Source organism: Dermacentor silvarum, chromosome 6, assembly GCF_013339745.2.
Source record: "Dermacentor silvarum isolate Dsil-2018 chromosome 6, BIME_Dsil_1.4, whole genome shotgun sequence".
Taxonomy (NCBI): domain Eukaryota; kingdom Metazoa; phylum Arthropoda; class Arachnida; order Ixodida; family Ixodidae; genus Dermacentor; species Dermacentor silvarum.
Window position 1 is genome coordinate 169,565,370 of NC_051159.1, and position 23,812 is coordinate 169,589,181.

A 23,812-nucleotide genomic window follows, 5' to 3' on the forward strand; every position below is an offset into this window, starting at 1 on the left:
TTGAACCGGGGCGCAAATGACCGTGGGCCATCCATCCCACCTTGCCCTGCTAGACCACTCGCATGGCCGATCATTCAAGCTTCAGCTCTGTATCGCGGATAAATTTGAAGAATAGCCGAAATACCCCCCTCCTATAAATATCCAGCGTTCTCGTAGGAACAAAATGTCACTCGCCCACTATCAAACTTACTATCTCACCTCAGCAACCGCGTGTGACCAAGGGACTACGCAGAACCAAAGCCGCACTCCTGTATTGCACCCGCACAGGGTCAGTGCAAGCTCCAGCGTGGCGGTGAGGGACAGGGATTATCGCATCATTGCCGTGCGCGCACTGACAAACTCTTAGTGACCTTGCCAATTATTTGCCAGGATTTCTGCAGCATGTCGGCCTCCTCTGCTAACTGATTAAAAGGGGCAGAGAATGGGTGCCTTTGAAAATTAATGATGAAATACTCTGTACGGCTATTCGCTTCCATCCGCGTTGAATTCTTGCACGTGATTCTGCTGCCGCCGACGAACACAACGATGTTGTTCGCAAACCAATATCCATCTCCGTTTATAATTGTCCTTGGTAAGGTTCGCATGATTGCACACGCCAGTCGACTTTTCCTTAATAAACTAACGTTGTCTTGAAATTATACATTATTATTTTCTAAACAGAGTTAATTCATGTGTTGCAAGATTAAGTCACTATCGGAGTCAATATAGACTCATCCCCATATTATAACCTTTATAAATCTATGAGTTATGCAATATGGTTGTTATTAACTTTCTGCGGACTATGAGATTTAACTTGTAAGTGTACTTGGTAATCTTTCTGTGAACCATGCGCGAGCGCATCGCACGATTTTTTTTCATTTCCATTACTGATTTTTTTTTGTTTTTTGTTCTATTCTTAGTATAGGCTTATTTCAAACTCTGCTGCATAGCCAAGCGGAAGAGAAGCAGTCGGCATGATGCCAACTTCTCCAATACACACAACAATTTGTGGTTGCGACGACGATTACCAGGAATGAGCGACGTTATCACTTGCATGATGCTTTCGTACACACGGGTAGCAAAAATAAATATAATGTCGACCGCGGCCATGGTGTATAATTCACTTTAGGTTGCCTTCGCCTCGTAACGCGGTACACGAAGAGCTTTGATACCATCAAGCTACCACGGAGAGTTTTGATACCATAAACTTAGAGACTAAAAATCCAAAGTTCGAAATTTTCGCGAGAGCGGAAACAGAGATGCAGTGTGTGACAGCTGTTGCGGTATGTGAGAAATCTGAGCTAATCAGCGACGCCGTGAAAGAAAACGCACAAAGGTGATACAGCCATATATTTTTATACTAGTGGGGGATGAAATCTGGAGCAAGAGCCTGCATCGGAATGATAGGCAATGCATAAATTTAGACAATGGGGAAACCACGCACCTCGTGCCGACGTGCGCCAGTGGGTTCTAAACACGGCAAGACTGCGGGAGGTGCGTGGTTCGTTCTCCACCGTCGAAAACTCCCCTGTTTAAAAGACGGGTACGCTCAACCACCTGGCCAGGCGTCCGGCTTTCTAGGGGTGCATTGCTTGGGAATGGTTCGTTCAGACCATTATGCTTGATGTGCTAGAACCAAGACAAACAAAACAATCAAACAACTCAAAAATGAGTCTGGCGGTCTCATGTCATCAACTTCCCATCAGGTTGATGGGAAGCGCCTGGAACTCACTTAGTCGCCGAGCACCCGGTCGGGATCAGCTCGTACCTATTTCACCGAGGTATCCAGCGGTAGCACTCGTCTCACTATCCTCCCCCTGCCTAAAAACGTGCACCCCGTGCATCACAAGGCGCGCAGAAGGACCAGGGCAAAAGCCCTCTGCAAGCAACACCAGCACGACCGCCTCACGGTGTGTGTCGACGCCACTAGCTACCCACGCAAATCGGCCTATGCCGTTAGTGCAATGTCACATCAACTTCGTTACACTACAGCAGCCACAATACAGGTACGCACGTCCCTAGAGGTGGAGGAGGCTGCCATAGATCTGGCCATCTCCACCACCGCTGCCGAGGTTACCCTTAGCGACTCTAAAACTGCAATCCGCAACTACTCCAAAGGCCGAGTTCATGAACGTGCACGGAAAAGTTTCAATCGTCAGATCCCCCTCACACCAATTACGCTCGTCGGGGCGCCCGCGCATACGGGCCAGCCAGGCAACGTAATGGCCCATTCCGTCAACCGAGCCACGCCGTCCGATGAACTGGATAACGCCAGAGACTGATTGGCAGCATATCGTGAGATCACCCTCCACTAACGCGAAATGCAGTTAACATTTTCTCCCCCACACAAATCCTTAATCAAATTCCAGCAAACTACCTGGCGCCAGATTCAGGCACAAACATTCCTCTCTCCTGCTTTTCTCGCCCTGGTTCATCAACGCCTATATTGACAGGAATGACCAGCCGCGGTGGCTCAGTTAGCTGTTGCGCTCCTGAGCACGAGGTCGCGGACTTGAATCCCGGCCACGGCAGCCGCATTTCGATGGAGTCGAAATGGAAAAAACGCCCATGTGCTTGCGTTGTAGTGCACGTTAAAGAACCCCAGGTGGTCAAAATTAATACGGAGCTCTCCACTACGGCGTGCCTAATAACCAGGACTGATTTTGGCACGTAAAACACCAGAAAGAAAAAGAATCGACAGGAATGTACGCTCTGCGGAACGCCTCAGCTCTCAGCTCCAGCCACCCCTGAGTGGCAAATCACCGACGTCGAGGGATGGGGAGACCGTGGTGTCTAGCTCCAACCCAGCCGACCAGATACGGCTGGTAGACTAGGGTTTGAGGGTCATCGAGGGCCACAAACTCACGACCACCCTACGCGCTCCTGAGCCCCCTCACAAGTAGCGCCACCTCCTCACCCCGCCATGGATGGATGGATGGATGGATGGATGAGGCTGAACCCTTTAAATCGGGCGGTGGCATACGCCACCTAGCCATGACTATGAACATATTGTTGCAGGAAGAAAGCAGGCCCACGAGTGTAGAAGGAGTGTAGAAGAAACACCTGCGGAGCAGTCAATTTGGGCAGAGTGTTTCGAAAGGAAGTCGAGGCCGAGAATTAGGTCGTGTGGACAGTGCTCGAGGACGATAAATAAAACAACGCTATAATGGCCCGCAATGGTCACACGTGCTGTGCACATTCCAAGAACAGGTGAAGTACTCCCATCGGCGACTCGCACAGTGCACGGTACGGCGGGAGTCAGAACCTTTTTGAGCCTTCGGCGGAGAGCAGCGCTCATAACTGAAAGCTGCGCTCCTGTGTCAACGAGAGATGTGACAGGAACACCATCAACTTCAATGTCCAGTAGGTTTCCACGTGTAGGCAGGGTCAGCAGAGGATTTGTGGGCCGGGTCGGAGTTACAGCTTCACCTCCGGGAGCTGCACCGCCTAGTTTCCCGAAGGGAAGCGACCGGTTGCAGATGGGGACGAAGAGCGGTGAACGAGAGGCGAACGGGACCGACGGCCTTGCGGAGACGGGGAGCGGCTGGATCTTGGTGGAGCACTGTCGGCGTTGATGTTCCGAGGCGGCGTGTAGGGCGAGAAAGTGCGATTGTCTGGTACTTGGCGGTAGTGACTCGGAGACGACCACCGAGGAGACGACGACCAGCGATTACGGCAATGACAGGCGATGTGTCCAATACCGGAACAATTAAAACAGATGGGTCTGTCATCCGGTGTGCGCCAGTCAGCGGGGTTGTGGCGGAGTGGCGGGAAGCTTTGCGTCTGGGAGCGAGCGGCCGGAGAAATCTGGTAGGTGTTCGTATGGCGGACCGAGCAGAGAGATGGAATGCCCAAACTCGCTATTTCTTCCCGAACGACCGCCTGTATAAGCGAGATAGCGGGCACACTTTCCCGACAGTCGGAACGAATTGGAGCCGGAGCCATGGCCTCAAGCTCACGGCGAACGATACGCGTTAGATCTTCTGATCCTGTCGGCTGAACGAACCGCGGCGGGTCTGCGCACGAAGATGTCGCGGCGGTATTGGGCAGTCTGTCGAAATGTTGAGGGACGCGGCGGCCTTTCGCTTGTTCGAAGCGCCGGCACTCCTTTATAATTGCATCCACAGTGGCACAATCCTTACACATCCGGAGATTGAAGGCGTCGTCTGCAATACCTTTTAGTATGTGACCAATCTTGTCCGCCTCGGTCATGGTATTATCAGCCTTGCGGCAGAGAGCCAGCACATCCTGTATGTACACGACATAGGATTCTGTGGACGTCTGAGCGCGGCATGCAAGTTCTTTTTTTGCTGCCAACTGACGACCGACAGGTCTGCCAAACAGGTCACGCATTTTTTCTTTGCAGACATCCCAGCTTGTTAGGTCAGCTTCATGCGTATCGTACCATTGCTTCGCAGTTCCTTTCAGATAAAACATGAGGTTTGCTAGCATCATTGTTGGACCCCACCTGTTGTTGTCGCACACTCGTTCGTACATCGCAAGCCAGTCCTCGACGTCGGTGTTGTCCGTGCCACAAAATGTCCCCGGGTCCCGCAGATGAGTGAGGATGACCGTTGGCGTGGACTGCTGAGGCGTTGTCGGTTGTGTCGGTTGATCTGCCATTGTGGCGGCAGGTAGATGACGTCCACTGCGAAGTTCCGTGATTGTACCCAGCACCTCCACCAAAATGTTGCAGGAAGAAAGCAGGCCCACGAGTGTAGAAGGATGTATATTTACAAGCGAAGAAATATGGCGTTCAGGCAACGGCCAGAGACTTCGTCTTCCTCTCGTTCGCGTCACCTTCTTCTTTCCCTTCACCGTAACAATATTTTGTACTTTGTGGTGGGTGAAATTTCACCCCTGCCTTGATTTTATTCACCAATCAGATAACCTCTGTTTGGTTATTTCTACCCGCTTAAAGTCTATTTTGCCTTCACTGTCCCTAAACCCCAATGCTTTGAAAAAATCAGCCCCGTTGCTTTGCACTGTAGGGTTAAGCCCTTTACAGAAAAGTATGAGGTGTTCAGCCGTTTCCTATTCTTCTCCACACGCACAGCACAACGTGTCTATACCTTGGTACTTCACTCGGTACATCTTAGTCCGCAATACTCCCGCCCTGGCTTCAAACAACAAAGAGCTTCCCCTAGAATTATCGTAGATATTTTCTTTGGCAATTTCTTGCTTGAAAGTTCGGCATGTTCCCAGTGCTGATTTCGTCTGCATCCCTGTTTTCCACAGACCCCTCTCTGTTTCCTTAACCTTTTTCTTAACCGCTGTTTCCTGGTTTGCACCCCTCCTGCAGTCCAAATATTTGATTGACAGTTTTCTGGTCAGCTTCCTCCATTTTGTATCAACATTCCTCATGTACAAATAAATGAAAACTCTCCTTGCCCACCGCTTTTCTGCCATTTCTCTCAATCGCTCCTCAAATTCTATCTTGCTGCTGGCTTCCCTGCCCTCGAATGACATCCATTCCATGTCACCCTGTACCCCCTGATTTGGTGTATTTCCGTGTGCTCCCAGAGCCAGTCTACCTACCCCTCGCTGCTTAACTTCCAACCTTGCTCGAACCTCTGATCTCATGCACAGGACCGCGTTGCCGAAAGTCAAACTAGGGACCATCACCCCTTTCCAAATCCCTCTCACCACTTCGTACCTATTGTAATTCCACAGTGCCCTATTTTTCATCACAGCTGCAGTTCTGCTACCTTTACCCGTCACATATATTTCATGTTGCGTTAGGTACTCAGCCCCATTGTTTATCCACACTCCAAGATATTTGTACTTATCCACCACCTCCAGCGTAACCTCCTGTACCTATGCTCGCTGCCCTGATTATCATTAAAAGTCATGACTGCCGATTTTTCTTTACTAAACTTCAAACCTAAGCTATCCTCTTTACCACAGATGTCCATTAATCTCTGCAAGTCTTCCTTCCTGTCAGCCACAAGTACAATGTCATCCCGGTACATCAGTCCTGGTAATGACTGTTTAATCCATTCTCCTTGCTTGAAAAAGGAAAGGTTGAAGCCAAGTCCGATCCTCTCTTATTTTTTCTCTAATCCTTGTAAATACAGCCTGAACAACAGAGGTGACAGAGGGCACCCCGCCTAAGCCCCTGATGTGTATCTATAGGTTCAGATACCTTGTTTTCCCGTTTTATAAGCGCATTGTTACTTTTATAGATATCTTTTAAAAGATTACTTACTCCATCTTCCACATTTAGAGTGCCCAGTATGTCCCACAAATCCTTTTGGATTACACTGTCATAGGCTCCCTTGATATCCAGAAATGCGAGCCATAGGGGCCTGCGTTCCTTTTCTGCTATTTCAATACACTGTGTCAATGAGAACAGATTTTCTTCTAACCTTCTTTATTTCCCGAACCTTGCCCAGCTGCGGCTCCCGCCAGAGCGCCACCTAGCGACGCCTTGCCCAACCTCAGCGGCAGCGCCGCTCGCTCTTCCACCATAGCTCTGCCTAGCTTCTCCCCCCAGCAGCGTTGGGACGAAGCTAGGCAATGACGTCACTCCAGAGTATATAGCCAACACCACCTAGAAGCAGGGTCCTTCAATTCGAAAAGTATTGACGGACCCTGCTAGAAGACTGAAGGCCCCCCACACGGTGGCGTGACGTCACGCAGGTCAGACCGTACTGGAAGTTGGCTTCACCTCGCCCGTTCACTGCGTATAAGCGGCGCGTTGTCGCGAAATAAAATTAAATTCTCTCGCTCGTGTTACACGTCTAAACTAACTAAAATGCCGCGTCTACAGTTAGGCACGCAGTTATGTCCGGAAAAATCGTCACAGTTTGTAGCCTCGCGCCTTAAGAAGGCGCTTTGCGTATACATGTAAGAAACCGTTTTCTAAACGATTGGAAGAATTGATCTAAACTTTTATCATCAGTGTTGGGTATCCCCTCCATATCACGTAGGTATGCGGTAATCACTTTCCAACCCTGCCGTGATTCCTATATATTTAATACTTCCAGATGTTTTTTTTTCTAAAGCTTCAAAAGCTCTAACAGGTTTGTTAGAAAAATGGCAACATTTAACATTACATGAAATTAAATGCCAGCAGTTGAAAGTGGAAGACACATGAATACTCATAAAATGACTCATTTCTGCCCAACAGCAATATAAGATCGTTTATTATATACAGCTTGACAGTCGGTTCTGTGTAGAGCAACACATTATTAGTAAAGGTGCACATGCAACTAAGTGTCGGGAAAAAATTGCTGCAATAACATTTCTATTAATGCACTTACTGCTTTGGCGCTTCAAGCATGCAGGACACAGACGTGCACGATTTTCGTGAAGCAGAGCAGAAAGATAGAGATTAGAAGCTTTCTGGAGAATGGTAGGATGCTGGGTATTTTAGTTGACATTGATGAGAGAAAAAAGCATTTTATTCACAAACTATACTGTGGAAACAAAACTGCATACAAGGCACCTCAACTTTTAACAGTTTCAAGTTTTCGCTTTGCCTTTATGGCAGACTTGTCGTTTGCTGTTTTGCATAAGTTTAGAAGGGTGTTTGCTGCTGCGCTCAAAATGGAATGCATGACTTGTTGAGGAGATTGCCCATTAACACAAACATCCAGGTCATCAGTATCATTGAGGATACCATACACAAGAGCCACTAACACTTCTTTCTGCTTAGGAAGTGCAAAAAACTGAGTTTCGAAGCGTGGACTCCTAAGCTTGTCGAGCACTATTTCTGTGGTAAGGACAGCATTTATAACAAGTTCACGCGGGAACTTCAGCCCACGCCTGGTCATGCTCGTAATAAGGGCATTTCTCGTAATATCTATCTCTGTATCATCCATTAGCAGATTTTTTTTTTGCATGATTGGCATAACAGTTTCTTTAGAGCTGCATGAGCGCAGTAGCCTGCAACATAGGTATGTCACAGCTGGAAGCCGTGCCACTTTCTTCTCAATATCGCTGTCACTAACTGTGACATCAAACTGGCTTAACAGCGAGCTGGCACTAATGATAGGAACATCGCACATATGTCAATGTCTGGCAACTCGAGCACTTTCTGTAACCGCAGCTTTGTCTCGGACTCGTAAATCTGTCTAATTGACACATGATAGTTTGCACTCGACAACTGACGTACCGACCAAAGCGATCCTCGAGAGAATCTGCCTGAAACTTGCCCAGCAAAACATACTGCATACCTAGTTCTTCAAGGCAGTAGATAGGGATCTTGTAGAGCGCATGAGTTGTGTGACATAAAGCTGAGTGCGTTTCCCTTGTCAAATGTCCTGCATCGTGCTTCAAGCTTCCCCAGTAGTCTAGCCACGAGGCGGATGCTCAACCGCTTGGCCTAGGGGTAGAGCATCCGCCTCGTATGCGGGAGGTACCGAGCTCAAATCCCGGTGCCGCCGGGAACCCACCGGTTTTTATAATGGGTAGAGATGTCCCGTGGCCTGGTGCTCGGCTGTCGTGGGGGTCCACATCTCGAAAGAGGGCCCAATAGAGATTTCAGCTCTTCTCTCTGGGCGCCTCTTGTCCAACCACAGACGGCCTTGTAGACGAGCATCCGCCGCGGCTGTGGGAGGCAAGTGCTGCCGCCGGGTACCTACCGGTAAAATAGGTACAAGCGCGCTCCCGGCCTGGTGCTCGGCCGTTATGGGACCTCAACGCTTGGAAAAGGGTGTTTGACCTCAACCCGAAGGCGCCCCCACCTCAATAGGTGCTTGGGGCGCCACATGGGAAATGACCGCCATGGGAGCGGCCCAGACATCACTTTTTTCCGTGCTCACGTTTGTTTCGACGGGAATTCAGGGCGCAGGCTCCTTTCCCAACCGCATCACCCCTGAAGAAAGCCGAACGCCAGGCCGGGGCACGCTTGAACCCATTCGAACCAGTGGGTGCCCGGCGGCGGTGGGAATCGAACCCATAGCCTCCCGCAGCCGAGGCGGGCGCTCTACCACTAAGCCACGGCGAAGAATTGCGAAGTGCTGCCACAGCTGATGAATTGAATATTCTCAATGCAAACTTTACATTTTGCCTTTCGATATTAGAAGGATATATTGCCTTCAATGACAATGTCAGAACAATCTTCAAAAGGTCATTTTGTTCAGACTCATGCAGCTCACATAAAGTGTTGAATGATGCTGTCAAAGTTTGGGTTTGGGGTCTGTACTTTTTGGATCTTGGAAGTACATGCACGTTCCTCCATTGCGCTGGTTTAACCAGTTATTTCTGACAGATTTGAACAAGTGGACAGGTTTCACGACAAAAAAAGTCACAGGCCTGCGCGGCACACGCAGCACAGTCACAGCGTAAGCTGGTGGAGCGGCTCAAGAGTAGCTCTGATTTGGGCACCACGCACAACAGGGTCTTCGCGGCAGTCTGTTCGCCTCGTTTTGACGAGAACGATCTAAACTGTCCACCCGGCGTCGACGGCGAGCTGTGGCTTGTAATGCTCTCTCCACAGCAGTCTTCTGAGCCCGATCAAGCCTTACAACTACAATTTATATGTCGGGCGCGCCGCGTTTGCAGGCACCTTAACTAGATGGCGCCATCATACTGGCGGAGGCTCGGCAGCTCGGGAGCGCGTTGATTGCGCGCCTCGTCTGAATCACATATCGTCGTCTGCGCCTGCGGACGCTGCGCTTGCAAGCATCTTACCTAGATGGCGCCACCATACTGGCGGATGCTCGAGTCGTCTCACCCTGCGTCCGATAGCAAGCGCTTGCGTGGCTCAGTGGTAGAGTAACCGGCTTCCACGCAGCGGGAGCAGGTTCGATCCCGCGGGAATCGGGTACTTTTTTCGCGTTTCCGGCGATAGCGGTTACGCGGCGGACGCCGCCGGCGGCATCATCGCGACCCTAAATAGCTATTGGAATGAGCACATAACAGCTTACGCTGTAAAACAAAGGTCGTGATTGGTCGGCTGGATGTTGATAAACTATCTTTAGTATCGGGAGGCTTGAAAACAACGACATTGTCTTTCTGTTGATGGAATTGTCAGATATGACAACAATCACTTTAAACGCAGTATGCTCAAGCTTGACAACTAGCATTCGCAAAAAATCATGCAAGCACTTTGCATCAATTGTAGCCACTGTCAAAATATGCACAACATCTTTGTGGTTAAAAAAAAGATACTCTGAGTCATAAAAACATACGCTGTTTTGCCGGGCTTGCAGTGTTGACTGCTGCATATGTTATTGATACAGCTTTGAAATCAAAGTATGACTGAATGTGGATTTCATTCATCATTAAAGTTACTATCTTTTCATGTTCTTTCATTGTGGTAGCAACTTTCTTAGTATATAACCGAAAACAGGAGTCTTGCTGTTCTGTGGCAGGGCTAGCTTGTTGAGCGGAGCAGTGACGTCTTATTGTTCCAGGATGAGGCCACTTTACCTTCAATGAACCTCTCAGGAGTCGGTATGCGTGCGGCGAAATTGTGTAGAGGAGACTTGCAAATACCACCAGGTCTGACGAGTAGCGTGCTGGGTTGTTAAGGATGAACTCCACTTTCGATTTTATAAATTTCACGATTTCCAGGTGCCATTCGTGTAGCTGACGCTGCTGATCATTGCATGTCAGCTCCTCCAACAGTACCACCACAGTTGCAAGCAATTGATGAGCCCACTGAACATTGTTGGAAGAATAAGGAGTGCGCAGACACTCAACATAATGAAGGATGTCACTTAGTTGCTGCAAGTCCTGCAACTGTGCAGGCACACTGACACCACCAAGTTCCACAATGCGCGTTTCCCCAAAATACACTTCGACACACATGCTGTCTCGAACAATCACTGATGAACGCACAGAGGCGCCCTGATCAACAGTCAAATCCAGGAATATAACCGTCGAGTCCATGTTGATCACAGACCAAAACGGTGAGGTGTTGATCACAGACCAAAACAGCTTGGCAGAGCATGAAGAAATTCAGAAAAGCTTGTGACTTTGTTCTTATCTTGTTGTTGTTTTTCTTCCAGAGATTTTTCCATGGCAATGCGGAGCGAATCATCCTCAACACGTTTTCTTTTCTCTTCCGGAACCTCCCGAAGTACATGCATTTTGACGAGAGATGTATTGAGGGCAATTCGGGAACACACTCGGTACCGCATCCTGGCTTCAGCCGGAAGACTTTCAGCGGCACTTCAATAATCTTCTCCGTCTTCACGTCTATGTACTTTGACGTTTTAACGTAGTCGCTGGCTACAAAATGCTTCTCGCAGAGCTGCAATGACAAAAAGAAATATTATCTGGGAATACGTTTCATAATACCGAAAGCGTAAACGGCTTGGCTTGGCTTTCCCATACAACAAAAGAAGAATGTTCACGTTTCAGGCTCCGACAACGCAAGCAGGCCGATTAAGCTGGTGCTGGATACGTTCAGCCGCAAAAGCGTGCATTACGTTAATAAGAAGTCCCCGTATCAAATCATAGGCCAAATCTTACAACTGTGTTCTTCGTCGGAGCAAAATCCTTTCGGGAAACCGCTCTTGTCCATGCCGCCCGCCGCACCGGGTCATTCGGAAACACGTGCACTGGCACGCTCTGCTCTCCTGCATAGTTCGACTTGCAGTTGGGAGCTCAACAGCAGCCGGTCATTCTTGCAGTTCGTTCACGCGCACAAACACAGCATGCAATCAAAAATATTGTCACGTAGGTGACGGTGAGTGGCCTGGTAAACAGGCAGACAGAAAGAGACACTGCGTCGGCGGTAAACTTGGGGAGTTTATGGGGCGAACTTGTGCCCTAAAGCAAGCGAACAACAAAGCAGCAAGCGCGACGGCGTTCGTCGGACTGAGCCAGCGCAAGCGGTGGTCCCGTTTAAAGTCCCTAGATATTTTAGGGGCGAAGCTCCTTACGGTGTGGGTCTGTCCCTCCTCTGTAGTAGTAGTAGTCGTCGTAGTAGGTAGCCACGTCTACTTTTATGAGAAAAAAAAATCCGAAAGTTGTGTCCGTAGCGGAATCGAACCAGGGACCCCTCGCTTCTGAACGCGCGGCGCTAACCACTACGCCACGAAGCGTACATGGACACACGCACCACGATGGCAATAAATACCCAACATTAATGAAAGACTGCGCATTTCTAACGCGTTTGTGCTAGCGCGTTACGGCCCGTGTAAGAAGCTGGTGTAAGACGCTGTGGCCTCTCCACCTTACCTTCAACGCGTTTCGAACGCGCTGCCCAAAGCGGTGGCAAGTCAAGTTCAAGTGATGATGATGATGATGATAAGTGGTTCTTGAGGGAAAGGGAAAGGTTGGCGCTATCTTCTGCAGCCCTTGAGGGAGCACGGCTCAGCGCCAAATTCAAGTCGAGGAGCATTTATGAATACGGGGGGTATACTCTCTCAGCAGTCATGTGATGGCGTCGGCAAACGCGGTGCACGTTCCGGCATGTGTAAATGGCTGCGTAAGACGCTGTGGCCGCTCCCCCTTACTAGAGAGTACTGCACGTTTCTAACGCGTTTGTGCTAGCGTCCCCTTAAGCGGGAGATCCGATGATTCCCTCCGGAGCTTCGCCCACTCATCATCATTCACCTCGTGGATCTGCTGTCATTTTATTGCGATAGCAATTATATGGACACTCAAACCAGATTTCTGCCGTTGGCGTCGCCGTCGCCGTCGCCGTCGCCGTGAGGTTCCGTATGACGTCAATGGAGATGAAATCGTTGCCGCGCGCCGCCGAACGCTGTATGTGCGAGTGAAAGGGCGCGAGGGACGCGCGCTTTCACGGGGAGTGAACGCACGGCGGAGAACAAACGCGCGTTCTGTGCCGTGCTCCCTTAAGGGCTGCAGAAGTAGGCGTCGCTTTCCTCCTTTACCATCACCATATATGTAGAGCAAACGCGCCTTCTTCTGACGCACGAACGGCCGTGGGGGTGAGGGGAAGGGAAGGGAGGCGACGTTTAGCTGCGGCACCAAGTGCCTATTTATATCAGAGGCTCCCGCAACAGTCACCAACGCCGCACGCATTTTGTGCGAACGCGGGCAAAACGCCGAGGGCGTCGACAACAGTTCTGCGTGTTGCCGGTGCTGCTGCATGTCCAAGTTTATACAGCTGATAAAGCTACTATCATTACTCCGTATAGCTCTCTACAAATTTGCTATCGCAATTGATGCTTCGCCTTTCAGGTGAAACTGCGACAACTTTTTTATATCAGAGGCTCCGGCAACAGTCACCAACGCCGCGCGCATTTTGAGCGAACGCGGGCAAAACGCCGGCGGCGTCGACAACAGTTCTGCGTGTTGCCGATGCTGCTGCATGTCCAAGTTTATACAGCTGATAAAGCTAATATCATTACTCCGTATAGCTCTCTACAAGTTTGCTATCGCAATTGATGCTTCGCCTTTCAGGTGAAACTGCGACAACTTTCTTCTAGGGACTTTAGTACCGTTGTAATACTCTTCGCGTACATGGTCGAAACGCGTCAAGCTACGCCACTCGCGTCGCAGCGACGTGAGCTGCGTCGCTCGCGTTCATGGTCGAATCCAACTAGGGGGCGCTGCGTCGATCCGAGCGGTGATCTGAGCTTGGTGACGTAGGCGCTTGGGCGAGGAGGCGGCGCGGGGGCCTTAAGAGCCCATTCACACTTGGCGCTGAGCCGTGCTCCCTCAAGGGCTGCAGAAGATAGCGCCAACCTTTCCCTTTCCCTCAAGAACCACTTATCATCACACTTGCGACTAGGCGAGGTCGCGCGACCAGGTTAGTCGCAAAGCGACCAGTCGCAAGTAGTCGCAAATGGTCGCTTTTCTCGAAATGCGACCGTTTCGGGCCAGTCGCTCACTGCTTGATTTTTGAGTCGCGCGACCGCAGTCGCAGAACAGCTGAACCAATCAGATGCGAAGGAACAGGACGTCCATATACGCTGACGTTTATTTTACGCGGCGATGACATTTCAAACAGACGTGAACGGCATATCGTGAGACATTTCGGTTTAGCGACTCGTCGGTCGCTTTTGTCTTGAGTAGCTTTCTGGTCGCCAGTCGCAATCGGTCGCGTGACCTCGCCTAGTCGCAAATGTGAATGGGCCCTAAGTCTTCTAGGTGGTCTTGATATAGGTCCGCGTCGCCGAGGCGCGGAGACACACTTTGCCTGGTGAGTTTACCTGCCGAGCCGCCGCCAGAGGCAGCGACTGCAGTGACGGACACCGGGCGCGTTCGCCGCGAACGCGGGGAAACGCGGGAGTCGCGAACGCGTTCGCCGCGAACGCGGGTGTCATGACGTACATGACACGCTTATCATGTAGGTCATGAAACAGCCTGCTACGCTTCGGTGCTCCCATGGTCGTTGCGTTAATTTGGTAGGCTCCCCGCACACTGCTTCGCAAAACATCGATTCCCACAGGACGTGGGATCTGCCGGCTTTTTATATTCATACGTATCTCTGACAGAGTAATAATGGCGAAAGTGGCTGAGGGCATAATAAGATGAGCTTAATCCCCGGGTGCGTGGCTGATTTTATGCTGCGGCACCTTGCCACATTGAAGTCGACATGACGCGTTCTCTTGTTCTTACACTGTGTGCTATGTTTTCAGCAAAGCTCGGTGCCGTTTGTGTGTTTGTCTGATCAATGTGTATATCATACCTTTCAACCAACACCTATAGTAGCATGTCATGTCGTCAGCCAGGTAAACATATCCAGCTTCCATGAAAGGCAACGTCCCCTCTCTCTCCAATAAGCTCAGTGAAACGGACAGGACTTACTTGAATGGCTGCCGGGTCACTGTCACACCGCAGTAATGATCTGGCCGATGACGTTGTCCGTTCCACCCATGAAGCAACCCGTACTGTTCCCACGCCATCGTCAAGAAGGATGCTGCGAGAGGTCCTCGTTTGCTTGCTCACACCGTGAAATAAGCTTCCAGGAATACCACGAGAGTGTTTACCTGCCCTCTCCACACACGTTTTCCTTGTTTTGATATGGGCTGCCTTATGGCATACAAAAATTATTGTAAGATCGCATCGTGCAAGAAGTCAAGTTAGGCTCTGTAATTATAGTCACCTTGACTTAACTTGCCGGTCAATGCCTCCATACACTTGATCCTTCGCTGAGGCTGCAGCTGCCACACTATCGTTGTAGCTGAGATGCAACCCTACTGCACAGATTTTGGCTAGAGGAGGCTTTTACGTAAGGCTACGAATTCCTCATTGGAATAGATGCACACCTATGTGCGGCTTATGTAGCTGCAGAGTGGCAGTCCAACAAGTCTTGCGTTTTCGTGCGTGTTACGATGCCGAGCGCAAACTTCGGACTGTGCAAAACCGGCTCCATTTCAGACTATCTTCAAATACATAGATTCCTGGACTGTGGCCTTATGTGTCACTGACTCCGAAAGCAAAGCAGATATTACTGCAAAATCTGAAATCAACCAGTCTCGCTGACTGTTAGTAAGCCTGTTGTGCGTACCACTGGCCCTCTCTGTCTCTTTATTTTTATACCCTTACATCACTTCTGAATACGGTAGAATAACAAAGGCGCGCCGAATTGACCTCCCTGTGAATAATTTTTCTATTCTGCGAGGCTTACTGACGTCAACCATGGCGAAGCTTACTGCGATCTGTTTTGCGCGAGAAGTCGTGGAAAAGTGGAAAGTCCGTGCAGCACTTATTACCTACAATTTTCACGATGGTTTAAGGGCTATATCCCAGGTTTCCTGCTTTGGAACAGCGCAGATAAATGTGTGCAACTATAAAATGAACTAGACATCCGCATAATTTAACTAGACATCCGCTTCTTATCTCACGCTCATATACTTTGGCAAGCTTTGAAACTTCAGGCACTAGGCAGTGAAGGAGAACAGCAGGCACCCTTACACCGCGAAGTATATAATTGGACGTCAGCGTATTCGCTGAACGACTTTGTAGTGACGGCGGGCTTCATCATAGTCTTCTGAACTAGGTAATAAATTTGTGGCTGCTATCGACTCGCTTTTACATGTAATATTTGTTCGTTTGGATGTAAGCATTGCTTACCAGAATATGTGTTCTATTCCAGACATATCACTTATTGTTGAATTCTCTGTGAATGACACCTATTGTACTTATTTAAGTTCGATTGTTTTGCATAAATCACAATATTCAGTAACTCACGGTGATTCTCTTCCCGAAACTGCCTCCGGACGTCATCAGACATCGTAGTAAAGCCTCGATCGTTTATTTTGACCCTATTGGGGCTTCGAAGAGTGCTTGAAAGGAAAGAAACGCAAGTCCCTCGACATGCAAGCCATTTCTCATTATCCCTCCAGAGCTCATTTCGCATACACGTGGCTACCGCACACACTCGCGGCACGCTTCTGTCAAATAGCGCGAGCGCGAAGGTAGCTTCCCTCGCCGGTCGTTGAAACGAAGCTCCACGGCACAGAGTGCGAAGTAGTGCGCGTCGTTCCACCCTTGGCCGAGATCGAATCGAAATTACCCGCTCTGCTCCCGAGCCGTGCACGGTCACAACCTCGGCGAAGGTCGTGCTCAAGGCTAACGCGGCACACCGCATTCAAAAGCAAGCCGTCCCAAGGTCTTTCCGCGCCACCGCCTCGAGCTGCCTTGATGTTGCCATCGAGGCGTTCATGACAAACAACATCTGTTGCCCCGACTTGCACTCCGCTGCATTTCCATTTTTTTCTTTTATTTACTTTTTGCCCCCACACGACGTTCCCGTGCAAAGCTTTGCACTCTGTTGCCTCAAGAGCCTGGAATGCTGAACCTCGTAGAAACAAAACGAACAGGGAAGGCTTTAAATCGTGGTCGATGCAACCTGGACGCACACTGCGCAGCACACAGCCCAGAAAGCCAAGAGCCAAATTGATAAATTAGACATGGAGTACTGTCCAAAATACTGCTGGTACTACTACCACTACGGCTGCGCTACTAATGCCACTACCAGTATTGCAATGCAACAATCATCTCTACCCCCTACCACGCACTATGACTGCGCTGGCGAAAACCGGGCCCATTCAACACTTGACGGGATAAGATGGTAGTGCGTTCACCTGTGTTGCCAAAAGAAGCACACAACATTGGTAGTACTGATTTGGCAGCTTTCGGCGAAGCGGTCATTGTACGGCCTTCAACCATATCACCGTGCCGACTGGCGCGCTCTTTAGTTGTTTGTGATACCACGTGACCACCACCTCCGCTTTCCGTGACGTCAATAGTCACTTTTTTTTTTTTACTTCCAATACCGCACTGCACTTTGTGTGCGTTTTGAACTATTCGCATGACAGAGGCTACAATTTATTATTTGCGGCACTCTCGAGGAATTGATACTTCATTGCGTGTGGAGTTAACTGCTTAAAGAAGCAAATGTCCAAGTGGGACACAAAATATTTCTTTCAATACTCCTATAAGATCCCGGTGGATTATGAATTGCTGCGTTTTTGCTCATTGCGACAGCAACAGTCTCAGTGATCACAACACAACTCATTAGAAAGAAAAAAAAAGAAATAATTCGTTGCTTTTGTTTCAGTGAAAGTGATCATCTGGTCGTGTCATAAACATTTAGAGATTTACAACCTGTCGTATTCCATAACTTCCAGTGGGCCTAGTAGGAACAGATTCAGTTTTAAACCTTTTTGTGCGCAAACAAACAGGGCCGAATAAAAGGAGTAACACAAGGACGAGCGCTTTCTAACAACTGGATTAATTTTTGAAGAACCACCTGCTTAAATACCCTTCCTATGATTCATATGACGTGTGGTCATGTGTACGTAGGGCAGACTGCGAGATACATTAACACGAGACTAAGGGAACACTTGTCTAGTCTAAAAGGTCGCCCTACTACGCATTTGGCAATGCATTGTCAAGAACATGCGTGCTCACCTTGTCTTAGAAGCACCGACATATTGTTAAGGCATAGAAATCAAACCGCGAGAGAAATTGTGAAAGCTCACTGGATTGCAAAACTAAAGGAAAAAATGCATCATTCATCCTTCTGTTTCATTGTTAGATAAAAAGAATTCACTCCTGTCATCATATCGTTAAGGCATTTTCACCTTATGCGCTTGTTTTATGCGCATTGCTGTTTTTATGTTGACCGGGTAGCGCTGATCCGCGGCATTTTATCACAAGTGTTGCTATATGCGCTTTTGACGTGTGCTATTGACTGGATCGCGCAGATCTGTAGGTCTTCAAGCAGGTGGTTCTTCGAAAATAAAACCAGTTGTTAGAAAGCGCTCGTCCTTGTGTTACTCATTTTCTTCGTCCCTGTTTGTTTGCGCACAAAAAGTTTTAAAGAAGGAACTGTCGTATTCCCTTACGTTTTTCATAACCGGCACCAATTTTTTTTAACGAAGTCAATGAACGAATAACATTTTACAATAGGTTTTCGTCTTTCTTGGGTACGAAGTGCGACACCCCACGGTTTGGATGGCACAATATTGCGTCATTGGTATAGTTCAGTGCCCGACGGCTCCCGGAAAGTGAGAACGCTGCACAGCGAGATTAAGATGCGAAATGGGCCGAAAGAAATGCGAAAGTACGAAAGCAAAACCTGGTGTGACACGCGATAAATCGAGTGACTGAGACAAGTATGGCGTTACGAGCCACGTTATGCGCTGAAATATGCAAAAGGCTAAAGATTAATTCATTACTAGAACGCCATATAAGGCTTTCATACCTTGCTAATTTCGTAAACATAGGTCTTCTGGCGGGCACCTTTCATATAAACTCCCTTTTCCCCTTTGTTAAGATCGCCAAACAACCCCTTCAATCTGATATTTAAACACAGCATGCAGCTGGCAATAGAGACGAACTTTCGTTCATGTCCTATTTGAAGAAATTACACTGCAGAAAGGTTTCCAGTAGCAAGCACTGCAATAGCAAGCAAGTAACAGAACAATAAATATTGGCTTGGATACATAACATAAATTAAAAGTATAACCAACTAAACCAATATGAGGTGTTACATAATATTACAGAAATAACCAGCACACGCACACACACACACACAAAATAACACGAAAGAAAATTTGCTTTCTTTTTGCTTGTCTTGCTGATAGTTTGTTTTTTAGGTTGACAGTATTTCTTGCGCAGCTAGCCTTTCTCTTCTTCTGTTATTATAATTTATGGTGTACTGACGCATGGTTACCCGCTCCAGTCTATGCCACGGCTTCTAAAATTTGCCTTGTCAGCTTGTCCCTGCTATCATTTCGAAAGTCGTAATGTCGTGAAAGCAGTTGGTCACGCGTCTTCCTCCCAGCCACCCATGTCAGTGTTTTCTGTTGCGAAATGTTTTGCAATGTGCGCGCAATGAGCTTGGGCAAACACCATTAAAAAATCATACAATTATTTAGAACCCGGAGACACAGTGCCTTCGTGGAGTGGTTGGCATGCTTTAGAAGAAAACAAAAATTATGCGAATCCAATGCACAAATTGGAACCTATATCGAGCGAAGCTTTCGTTAAGCGGCTCATTAAATGCTATCCAACTGTTCATGTACGGTGCAGCGTTTTGCAGCACAGCCATTACGTGCCTGCCTCGGCAGGATGCGGAGAGCTGCGTGACCCTGGATTACACTGTCTCCAGGATTGGCCCACTTTATTCAGCGAGTAACCAGCTAAGCAGACGCGTCAAACTCGGGAAATGAGGCATAATAAAATTCACTTTCATTAAATAATTATGCGCTTGAAGGTGTGTACTTGCAGCAGGCAGTATATTTAGGTAGTGTATTGTTTCACTGCGTAATTCCCCAGAGAAACAGAGCACGTCACCGGCAAAGGTGTAGTTCAGATGGGGCTACATATACGCCGATTCATAATATAACTGCTCTCCTGTGGTGTGAGCTATTCAGCGAGGCACCAGCAGCATCAGCAGCAGACGCCATGGTCAGCGAAGTCCGGGAAGGTTGGCAAAGAAAGTATCGCTTTAAGAAGCTCTGCTGCCGGAACACAGCTAGTAAATATTGACACTGCTTCTGCTGGAAGTAATTGCAGGCGCTTTGTTGTTTATTCACCTAGTAATGACTGCGCTTTCGGTAGGCAATTGGCGACTGAAGGCTGCTGGGATACCGGGGGCCTGAAATTACATCAGCATCGAAATCACCTCTTGGATAGTTTGCGTTTACTTGCCATTTTTACTGTGTGCATATTTTCTTGTCATGTGCAGTAATGGCTGCACAAGGACACTGGAATTCTCACAATGCGTGCGTGGAGTGTTAACCGATTCCCTTATGATTAGGTGATCCGCTAGTTACGTCGTCAGAATAGCGAAGCCCTTAATGGCTGCGCTGTGTCTGTGGAAAGACTCTGAACTCTTTTCCTACCGCGCCCATTGGGAATCGTTAGCCCGCTATCGATAGTTTGAACCACAGCTTTCAATACCTTCCATGCCGCTCACGGACACATTGTGCAATCGGACGCGAAGAAAGCTGTCGTTTTCTAAGGAGTTCGCATTTTTCCCGCCCAGCAGTAAATTTCGAAAGCATTCCGAAGTTTCACTATTGTCAAAGTAAGAAGTAGAGATGGCCACCTCCGGCAGCGGCGCACACGCTTCGAAAGATTATAGATCTCGTGATTCCGCTGCGTCTACGTCTGATTTTATCGATGGATCGGGCAGCACCGAGTCTGAGGATTGTCATTTTTTCGTCGGACTTTGACTCTGAGTGCGATGACGATTCAGACCAGCCCGGAAAATCGGCGGCCGCAGCCCGGCACGCCTGTTCAATGAAAAAATGTGATTTTTTTTTTTCGGAGATGGTGCTTCTTACACGAAAATTCATTTTTTATATCTCATAATTTTTTATATTTTTTTCTTGGTAGATACAACTGTGTCTTTACCAAAATCTGTTCAATTTTATCCCACAATCTTGATTCTGGTAATTTATATCTTTTTTATGATATAAATCTCTCGTTAATAAAATTTAATGCGTGAAAAGTGCATTCATTCTCCTTTTTGTTTATGTATTACATAAAATACTGAGTGCAGTAGTTCCTTCGAAAAAAAAAAGTCTGGCGTAACTTAGGAAAACCACCCGTTTTACCACGGTATGGAAATAGTTAACCGTGGTCTCAAATACTTTCCAGGAAAGCTTAACTTATGAGGTATTAACATGCTTATCTTTCTGGCTAATACAGCGCAACTGAAACTGCACTCAGGCGGTTATTGAAAATTCACAGCAAGTAAGTCTATGTAGCTGAGCATAGATGAATCCATTACCAAAAGCATATACGAAGACAAGATTGTCATCGCTACCGTAGTCTTTAGAATTGTGTAGCGACTATGCGGAGCACGAACCAAGAAAATACCACTAACCACAGTAAAAAAAAAAAATCTAGATCAAATGTACAGTATTAGAAGTATTAGAAATAATTATACAGATTGCACTAACTACATGTGAGGCTCGTTGTTATGCGGAGGATGGTGCGGGTGGCTGACTGTCTAGTAATCATTGCGGTCCGCTAAGATTATCAGGTGGGGTAACGTGTTTCTGTAAGGCGAGCAGCTGCGTGTGTGACGTCAGCGTGCGTGAGACGACAGCAGCAAGACGACGACGGGGTCGTATGACAGCGACGGCATTGTTTCCACTCCGGCCGTTCGAAGCGAGTGTACGACATGCCGATTGTTGGCTTGTGCGTATTTGCAGGTATTGGAGGGGGCCTAAGTGAAATAAACACGCATTGCGACGTCATCTGCTTGTAAAACCGCACGTACCTATATCTATGTCGTGTGGTATTTGTTAAAACGAAGATAGAATTAGTACTCAGGCGAAAAACACGTTAAAACCTGTTGTACCTGGGCCGTTCATGAAGACTGCACAATGTCACAACGCTCTTACGTAGCGTTAGGCGGCTACGAGGAAAGAACAGGGGCATGTAGGTTGATCCCGGAAGCGGGTTCACTCTAACATATATTCCCAAAGCGCTAACTGCCACGAGGAAATTATGTGAGAAAACGGCACGTGGCGCATGCGCCAAATTCTCAAAGACCAATACTTGCAGGACAACTTTGTCTGGCAATGAAGGGAAACCTAGGGCGCCGAAGCGCACAGCAAGGGCGCTCCTGCAAGAAAAGAAAAGAGAAAGCCTCACATTCTCATCCGTGTCAGTTTAAGCTGGGCAAGAGAAGCAACGATGCTATATACAACAGCCAAAATAAGACAAAATGCACCGCGATGTGCAAATCTTGACTTTTTTTTCTCTCTCTCTGTCTTTTGCCTTCCGTGTTTGGGAAAATGCAAAACCGTCACACGTGGAAGGGACGCTGGATCCCCAGTATCGGTTCCAAGCCGAAAGCGCTGTCAAAGGCTGCCGGACTACGTGGCGCAGTATCGCGTGTGCAGTAGCTCTGCCCTATAGCTTTCTTTCATTTCCACACAAAGCAGCGCGTTTTCTTTCGCACGACAAAACAATGCTGTGAGCGTGGCCTAACCACAATAGGCCAGGTCTGTTGCGGTTAGGTGGCGCTCGCACGCATACTTTCGTGCCACAGCCAATCAATCAATCAATCAATCAATCAATCAATCAATCAATCAATCAATCAATCAATGAATCAATCAACCAATCAATCAATAATTTTTTTCATGCCAGAGAGCGGAGGGCCGGGAAGATAATGCATTGCAGAACTTGACAACGCTTCTTAGCCCCTTTAAGTTCAGCAGCATGGTGTACTTCACATGAGAGTACATTCCACATTTCGGCAATTGTAGGCGTTTAGCCTGTACAGCAAATTATCAACAGCAGCACGCATCTGTCCTGAGTGCAAAACATAAAAATAAAAAATAAAAAGAAGTCACGCGCGAATGCAAATTTGATATATATTTGAGTTCGCACACAGAAACGCAAGTGAAATATTTCGCGTACAAAACGACATTAGATATAGCAAAAGAAACATTTTCGGATACAAAAGCGCTATGTCTCCCGTAACTTCTGCCAGAATTTAACAATATGCAAGTGTGACGTATCTGGACAGAACCAAGGTAATTTGTTTGCCGTCGCTTGGAGCAAATCAAACTAATTGTTGTGTTTTGCCTATTTACATAATGAGTTATTATTAATTAATCAAATTCAAAAATATTATATTCAAAGCAAACGCGTCAATGAGAACTTGTAGATCAACCTAAAAAAATTCCCGATCCAGCTTTCTGTTGCTGACTGCGTTCTTTATAAAAGGTTTTTCCAAGCCTGAAAAAAAAAAAAAAGCCCACAAGACAAGGACATTTTTTCGTTACTGAGTTCGGGAGTTTTTAATGTTGCTCTATGATTTTCTCATTGACACTTTGATAATTAGGACAGTACTTCTCGGGTTAGATAATTAATTACAATTAGCTAATTAAATCTCAGTAACCAAAAAAATTACTGGCGGCTACTACACTGCACTAGAAACAATACGCACTAGGTTTGCTTCGTGTAACGCCATTCCTCTTTTTTTTTAATCGTGCTGCGTGATAGCTGGGACACCCTGTATATAGTCAGAGGTCATATTCACCTCGTGACCCCTGAACATCACGCAATACCACAAATCCTGCTTGCTACGCGCGTGTTTAGATGGCGTCACGTGACTGAGAAAAGAAGTAGCCCTCGCGGCGTCGCATCCGACAGGCGGCGTAAACGAATAAACACAAAGACCGGGAAGTTATTCGGCGTAGCAAACATCAGTTGGCAGGAACCCTGCTTCTCGTGATTGTGACCTTGGCGACTGCGCTATCCTCATTCGCGTGTCGTTTTGTTCTTTTTCTTTCTTCCCAGCAGTCTCCTCAACGCTTGATTTCAACAAACGCTAAGCATAGTTTGGGTGATGCAGTTGCAGCAACACAGTTTATCTTTCCTTGAGCAATATAATTTTTTTTTCGTGACACACATTTCAATTTTACCGACAAAGGAAGAGCAGCATGTGACTTTGTGACGCTTGATAATCAGATCACTT

General features: G+C 47.8%; 1 protein-coding gene and 1 pseudogene across 1 annotated transcript in view; both read right to left on the reverse strand.

Annotated features, from left to right (window-relative positions):
* Positions 1–23,812, reverse strand: part of LOC119456382 (acetylcholinesterase-like) — a 228,478-nt gene that overhangs the window by 107,235 nt on the left and 97,431 nt on the right. The window lies entirely within an intron of this gene.
* Positions 4,846–5,861, reverse strand: LOC125946453 (uncharacterized; annotated as a pseudogene).